The sequence below is a fragment of the Pantherophis guttatus genome, chromosome 2, assembly GCF_059756535.1.
Source record: "Pantherophis guttatus breed Tessera chromosome 2, ASM5975653v1, whole genome shotgun sequence".
NCBI lineage: Eukaryota > Metazoa > Chordata > Lepidosauria > Squamata > Colubridae > Pantherophis > Pantherophis guttatus.
The window spans coordinates 140041600-140049135 of record NC_142064.1 but is presented as its reverse complement, the minus strand read 5'-3'; the positions used below and the strand labels follow the sequence as shown (position 1 = coordinate 140049135).

The window sequence follows — 7536 nt, the reverse complement described above, 5'->3', positions numbered from 1 at the left end:
ACCTCACAGGAGTTGTTGTTGTGGGGAAGACAGGAGAAGTAAGGCATACAAGATAGGTTTGCCACCTTGAGTTACTTATAAAGTAATAAAGGGGAGATAAAATGCAATAAATTAAAAAAAAAGTGTATGCCAAGAGTATATATTCCCAATAGGGTTATTGGGTGTGACGATCAACCCAGTTGTCTAGTTAAAGCAAGCAGGCATCTATATAAGGCAGCAGTGACACGGAAAAATGCTGGAGGCAGGTGTTCATTTTAGTGACAATGACAAAGGTATTGTTTTATACTGCGTGAGAGAAGACAATGATAAGTCACTCCTATATTTCACCAAGAAAACACCCTAGATAAACAATATGAAGCATTTCAAGTTATAGTGTCAGAAGATGTCCCTTCAGGTCCGATGGCAATCAACATATTACTGAGGAAGGCCAAGAATATTTTGGAGAACAAATGGTGTTTATGACCCAGACTGATTACTGTAAAGTCTTTGATGTATGAAATAAAATGCCTTTATTACAATCTTTGATTAGCTTTTACAGTAAAAAGAAAAACAATTTAATACAACAATTGGGACAGAACAATAGGATTATAAAATGATATATCTAATTAAAAGTTGGCACAATTGTATGACTTGGTAAAGATACTTGGCAACTGGTATGTAATGTGGGCATCCCTTAAAGAATAATAAACATAAAATTTATCAGTGTGACCCTCATATTTGGAAATGATTGGGGAGGTCAGAGCATGTCTTGGGACATCATAAAAAAAGACACCAACTGAGGACGTGACTAAGAGTTTCTGCCTCTCTGGATCCACAAGGGCAAAGACTCTGCAAATAAGTAGTTCCATGAAATCTTCTTGCCTTACTACTTCACACCTTAGCTTAAGCCTCAAGGCTGCACTGAGTGGGGTGTATGCATTTTGAGGTACCAAAGCCCTAAGGAAATTTGATTGAATGGCTTCATAAACCCTTTAGGTTCGTATATAGGCCATATGCTGTAATAGTTGGGCAACTGTTTTAGCCATAAACAGTTTGATAGCTGCTGGAATGTAATTTGCCCCCTGCTGCCCATGCAGTTTAGTTATTGCTTGTGTGTTCTTTTTGGCAGTAGATGTGGCACAATTTATCCAGGCTATTAATTTCCTAGATGCTTGAAATACTATGCCCAAGTATTTAAAACATTCGACTTTCTGTAATTCATGGGAATCAATTGTCCACTTGGGCTTTTGTCTTTTGTTAGAAAAAACTAAAAATTTAGATTGATCATAGTTGATTAATTGTGAATTAATTAATTATTAATCATTATAGGATGCCAGGGTTCCAGCCCAAAACTCATTTAGAGAAATAGCAATACTGTGTTTCGCCAAAAATAAGACCCTGTCTTATATTTTTTTGAACCCTGAAATAAGCACTTGACTTTATTACCATGCGCTCAAAAACCAGATTGGGGTTATTATCAGGGAATGTCTTATTTTGGGGAAAACAGGGAAGCACTTAGACTTATATAACACTTCATAGTGCTTTTACAACTTTCTCTAAGTGGTTTACAGAGTCAGCATATTGCTCCCAACAATCTGGGTCCTTATTTTACCAACCTCAGAAGCATGGAAGGTTGACTCAACCTTGAGCTGGTGAGATTCGAACTGCCGAACTGCTGGCAGTTGGCAGTCAGCAGAATTAGCCTGCGCCATCATGGCTCAATGAAATGAGGGACAGGCAAGTACAGTACAGTATATCAATGTAACACAATCCCTTTATAATCTTCCAGATGTTCATTCCATAGGTGATAAATGCATACAACTGAACTCTAAAGATCAGACTAGTCAAACCACAGCCCCCCTCCCACTGGCTTCCTCCTGTATGGATCCTGATTCTATTAATCCAATGCTGCTTCATCTACAACTTGTTATTCCTCTGTGCAACTTGCAACTGAATTCTTTCCATAGGAGTGGCCAACACTCTGATTCTGATCCCCAATCTGGCTTTATTTGATCTGCCTACGAAATGTCTCTTATGGGGTTACGCTAGACTCAGGATTAGCCACCTTAACTGGCAGCAGGAAATGTCTTCTCCCTCAATCACCAATTTGTCCAAGCCAATTGTTGCCCCTTCTAAACAATTATCCAGAGACAGCACCACAAGAGAACCAGCAAATTGACACTACATTTGCTAACCATTACTCCATCCTTATTCCTGATTCGTAAACAATATGATAAAACTGGAATAAGATGTAACCAGAAGGGGAACTTTCCCACTATATTTGGACTATCAAGGGGGTGAAATAAAACTGTATTCTAGCACCATTGCTTTTTAACATATATATTATTAAAACCCACCAGAGTTTATATCCAGGCATCTCAATTACTTTTTTTCAAGAATATCATCAGAGATCACTTTGAAGTCCTAAAACTCATTGATAGGGAACAAGAGGAAGTATGGAATGAAATGAAAGAAGTTGCTAAAGTTGAGTGTGAAAAGAAACTATCAGTGACCAAGAATCAGAAGAAAGAAAGCAAACTAGAGGTCAAAGTAAATAGTGAAAATTGCAAAGAAAAGAGAGACCAAAGCAAAAAAAAAAAAAAAAAAAAAGACAAACATATCAAGAATTAACAAACAATTTTAAAGAGCTATCAGAAGAGCAAGAAACAACATTGCAATGATATTGCTAAAGGTATGAAAGATTGAAACAGGAAATGTTCTTCCAAAAGATTTCTGAAGTCCAATGAAATCTTCCATTGGTATATTTGGTATAAGATAGTAACTGATTCAAAGAAAATAAAAATAAAAATAAAAACAAAATGGAAGTAGTACCCTGAAATTCTTTACAGAAGGAATGTCAAATTCCAAAATAGAAAATATTCTATGTTCACAAGAACCTTCAGAAATGCCTTAGAAAATGTACAAAACTCAGAAGAACCTCTAGTGTTAGAACATGAAGTTAGATCAGCACTCTGGTTATTAATAAATTAAAGTTTAGAGGAACTGATGGAGTATTTACAGAAAAATAGAAACAACAGAAGAAAAATCAGTAAATGTTCTGACCAATCTATACCAGCAAATCTGGAGAAAAACATAGTGGCCAAAAGATTGGAAGATAATTGCCTACGTTCAAATATCAAAGGACATTTGATAGACTATATAAACTGTCATACAATACTCTTAATTTTACATACCACATTATCCCTAGAAGATTAAAACCCTACATAAAAAGAGAGATGCCACATGTTCAAGGTGTCTTAGAAAGAGTTGGGGAACAATATATATTATTGTTGATGCCTACTGGATAATTGAGAAAGCCAAAAAATGTCAAAAAGAAGTCAGCATGTGCTTCACTGATTATAGGAGGATTTTTGATTGTATCAATTATATTCAAAACTGCACTTGGAAAAATAAGAATCCTAGAACATTTCATTGGCCTCATGCAAAACCTGTACACAGTTCAGGAAATCATAGTGCAGACAAAACAGCAAAACAGACTGGCTCCGAATTGGCAAAGGAATGAGACAAGGCTTTCTAGTCTTCCTTATTATATATAAACAAAGCATTATATATATAAACAACAAAACAAGGAGTTGGATGGGAAGAAGATGAGTGTGACCTTAAAACTGAAGGAACAAACATCAATAACTTATGCTATGTGATGACACTACTCTGAAAATAACAACAAGCACAGAAACCAGCTTTAGAGCTGACAATGAAAATACTGATGGGTAGCTTTTTGCCTTTAGGATTCACTATCAACAGTAATTTTTTTTAAAAAAAACTGGCAGTCAAGAATAGACCACAGACATAGACACAGACCATAGACACAGACCACATCTGGAATAATGGCAGTGAAAGCCTTGGAAGAGATACAGTATTCAGTTTCCACAGTTGTCTATACAAAAATCAAAATTATATAAGGAATAGCTTTCCTATAACACTCTATGAAAACAAAAATTGAACGTTGAAGAAGCAGAACAGAAACACTGTAAAATATATATATCAGGAAGGGTGTGAAGAAGACCAGCAAAGTGGAAGGACTTGATTATAGCAGTAATGGTTGCTATAAATACTGCACTACTTTGTTTATGGACAAAAAGTAATCCTTTACACTGCGCTATGGTGAATTCTAAAAGGCAAATTCTTTTTTAGACTTCCCAATATTGAAAAGCAAGAATCACATATAGTAAAATTCAGTATTCAGAATCTCCCTTTTAATATGCATTTTTTTTTATTGTCCTGTAAAAATATATTTGTTTGCAACTTATGGACAATAGATTACATGGAAAACTGTGCTTATGAAAATGTAAAGGTTGAATCGTTTGCATTTTTAGTGCAGATTTGAGATCATCTCGAAGAATATCTACTAGCTGTGCTTGTTATCACATGCTCGTTTATGGTTAACTTATCCATGGTTTACTCAATCACTCATCTACTGAGCCATAAACTAACTACATTGGCTGAGTTCGGTAGACTAAGGTGTGGTTGGCTAGTTTAATTCCGTGTGCTGTGGCATCGCATGAGGGGAAAAGAAAGAAATTGTAGCGCATATTGGAAAAGCCATTGCTCATTTGAGCAAGAACCTCTCCTACCATTTATTTCTCAGGATAAATTAGCGTTCGCTAAATTATGCTGCTCCTCATTAAAAAATGGGAATACTGTATCTTTTAGTTGCTTTCTTTTATGAAATGACACACACGCGCGCAGAGAGAGAGAGAGAGGGAGAGGGAGAGGGAGAGGGAGAGAGAGCAACAGGTCGAGCATGCGCTAAAGAATTAGAAGCGTTCTGGCTTAGAAAATGACGGGGCGGGGCCAAAGCCGGGCATAGGCGGCTCAGATTCCGGGGGGGCGTGGTTATCTCGCTTCTTTACTTGGCGCCGGAGGTACCTATTGCCGCAGCAGAAGCAACAGGTGCGCGCAGCTAAGAGGTTTGGGGAGCGGCCGCCGCTGTTGAGAAGTCGAGGTAGATGGAAAGACATTATGTTTGGCTTATCTTGCTGGCATTTGTGACGCACATTTTATTTCGCTGAGATGCTGTAATCTTGCTTTTGCAAAAATGTAATTCGTATCACTCTAGGATCAAGGTGCCTATATAGTGTAATGTGTATAATACAGTATATCCGTTCTAAGGAATGGATAGCTGTTCTCCCATAGTTGCTTCCCATCTCTGAAATAGTTACATTAATTAATAGTGAAGTGTCAACCACGCTCCTTCCTTTTATCTCTTCCGTCCTTTGAATGGGAGAAGAAAGAGCTGAGCAACTATTAAAGAAAGCCTTGAGTGTTTTAATTGGGGGGGGGGGGGGGCTTTGTAGGAGACTGTTTAAAAGAATGTAGTTTATTGAACGGACCTCTTGTATGCAGTGAACTGGTTACTGCTGCTCAAATGCTTTGAATAAACAAATAGGTAAGTAATAGGAGTTCAGCCGATTAAAGGGCAAGGGGCCAGGAAGCTCAGTTTGTAGACAGTTATATCTTACCGTGTGCGTGTGTTGTATTTCTGGCCTACAACACTACTTTTCTGGTTTTTATGTTAGAAGGAATTAGACATTTTTTCCTGTTAACTCTATAATTTCCTAGGCATTTTTATACTGAGAATCTTTAGGTAGAGGCACTAATAATGGGCTTGCCAATCTTCCATATTGTCATTCATCCTGTACACCTTGATCTTGCCTTTTGCTTAGCAGTTTGAGAATACTAGATGTAGTTCATTTTCTCAGTGTTAAAACTATTTGGTGCTCAATATGCTGCAAATGTCTATATAGTGTTTTGGGTCTAAGATCTTGAATCTGTTTGGACAAGCGGTTACTTAATTTTATGAAAGATAACCTATCTGGATGTCTTTCAGCATTTTTTCCCAGAACTTATTAGACTGTCAAGTAATCCTGACATTAGGTCTACTTTCCCCAATTTATTGCTTTCTAAGTGTGTTGGCATTCTCAGTCTATATTACCAAGTATGCTGGCTGTGATCCATGGGAGGAGTTGCCCCAACCAATTGCAAGGATATTGTACAAGGATATTCTACTGAGAAAGATTGCCCTAGAAATTTCTATTATGTAGGCTTAATAGGGTGCAAGGTTGTTGGCCTATAGCTTCTAGCGCTGCTCTTAGTGAAGTGATGATTGTTTCTCCCTTTAGCTGATAGTAATCAAGAGTTCTACTTTCTATATTCCATCAATATAGTACTTCATAATATTTGCAAGGGAAACGAGTTAGCAAAAATCTTTCTTCAGGCCAATATTGTTTTTATTTATTGGATGTGTTAAGGCAGCCCAACTACATTAAAACTGTAAAATGCAATCTAATGAAAATTGCCACGATTTTCACGATGTTTGAAAAATGGTAGAATTGGTTGAAGGTGTAAATCCTGCTTATTCCAGGATTGACTAATTTATAACCAAAGAGAGATAAGAAAAGGATATATAAAAAGGACTGTGTGGAGGCCAGTCTATGGCTTGTTAAAGCTCAAGGTGTACCTTTAAAATCTAAAAATTTCTTCTGACCGAGTTATGTCCTTGACTCACCTTTCTCCCTGAGCACTGGAATACTCTCTAGGCTACATAGTACAAATGAAGGAGTGGTTGCTAATACCTGGAATGGATTTTTTGTTGTTCAAAAAGAAAAATCTGCAGAATAATAATTGTTAATTGATAGTGTCTCAAAATACAGAGGGCTGCCTCTGACCTTGAAATCTTCAATTATAATTAATATTTATATTAATACACACTATTATTACAAACACATACACTGTAACATAATATAACTATTGGCTGTGGAAAAAGTTACAGTATTCAGTAAGAGTGTTCTAGTTTGCATTCACACATCACATTAAGCCATAATATGCTTTGCTCTGATTACATGATGGGTAAACCCAACTATCAAGAATTATGTTTGAATCAGGCTACTATGGCTTTTTCAACAAACTCTGGGTAATCCCTCTCCATCCACCCTTTGGTCAATTGTCTGAGTTTTATGTCCCAAATCTGAGACTTGTTATTCCAAATTTTCAAATTGTCTATTACATGAGCTGTTTTCTTTGTTAGTTAGAAACTGATGTTTCCTTCACTATATCTGGATAGCACAATGCCAATTTATGGTTTACATTAACCATTGTTTGTAAACATACTACAGTAGTGTGGGTCACATATTGTGCTAGTTACAAAGCATAGTCTGTAAAGTACAAAAGGTAGCTTTGTAGTATAATACTAAGCAAGATCCAAAGAAAACACTTTAGATCGTGCTTAGTATATAGTACAAAGCTACCTTTTGTACTTTATAGACTGTGCTTTGTAATTAGCACAATATGTTACCCAAACTATTGTAGTATGTTTGTGGCTATGTTACTTTCTTCATATATACCTTAAACCATAGTTGGTTAACATGCTTTTAATAACTATAAATTGTACCACAACATGTCCTAAGCTCTAAACCATGACTGGTTTTATAAGCCATGGTATCTGAATTCAAAATGGTGAGCTACACGCAAACTATCATTGTTTAACAAAATATGTCAACTTGAGCTCCATATCATAATCATTTTAAAATTCTTGTG

At 36.5% G+C, this 7536-nt stretch overlaps 1 protein-coding gene across 4 annotated transcripts in view; it reads left to right on the top strand.

Moving 5' to 3' along the window:
• Positions 1-4720: 4720 nt before the first annotated feature.
• Positions 4721-7536, top strand: part of LIMA1 (LIM domain and actin binding 1) — a 73530-nt gene continuing 70714 nt past the window's right edge. For all 4 annotated transcript variants that reach the window (XM_034412434.3, XM_034412432.3, XM_034412431.3 and 1 more), the window contains exon 1: positions 4721-4945. The gene's annotated coding sequence lies outside the window, so the exon portion shown is untranslated. The remainder of the gene's footprint in view (positions 4946-7536) is intronic.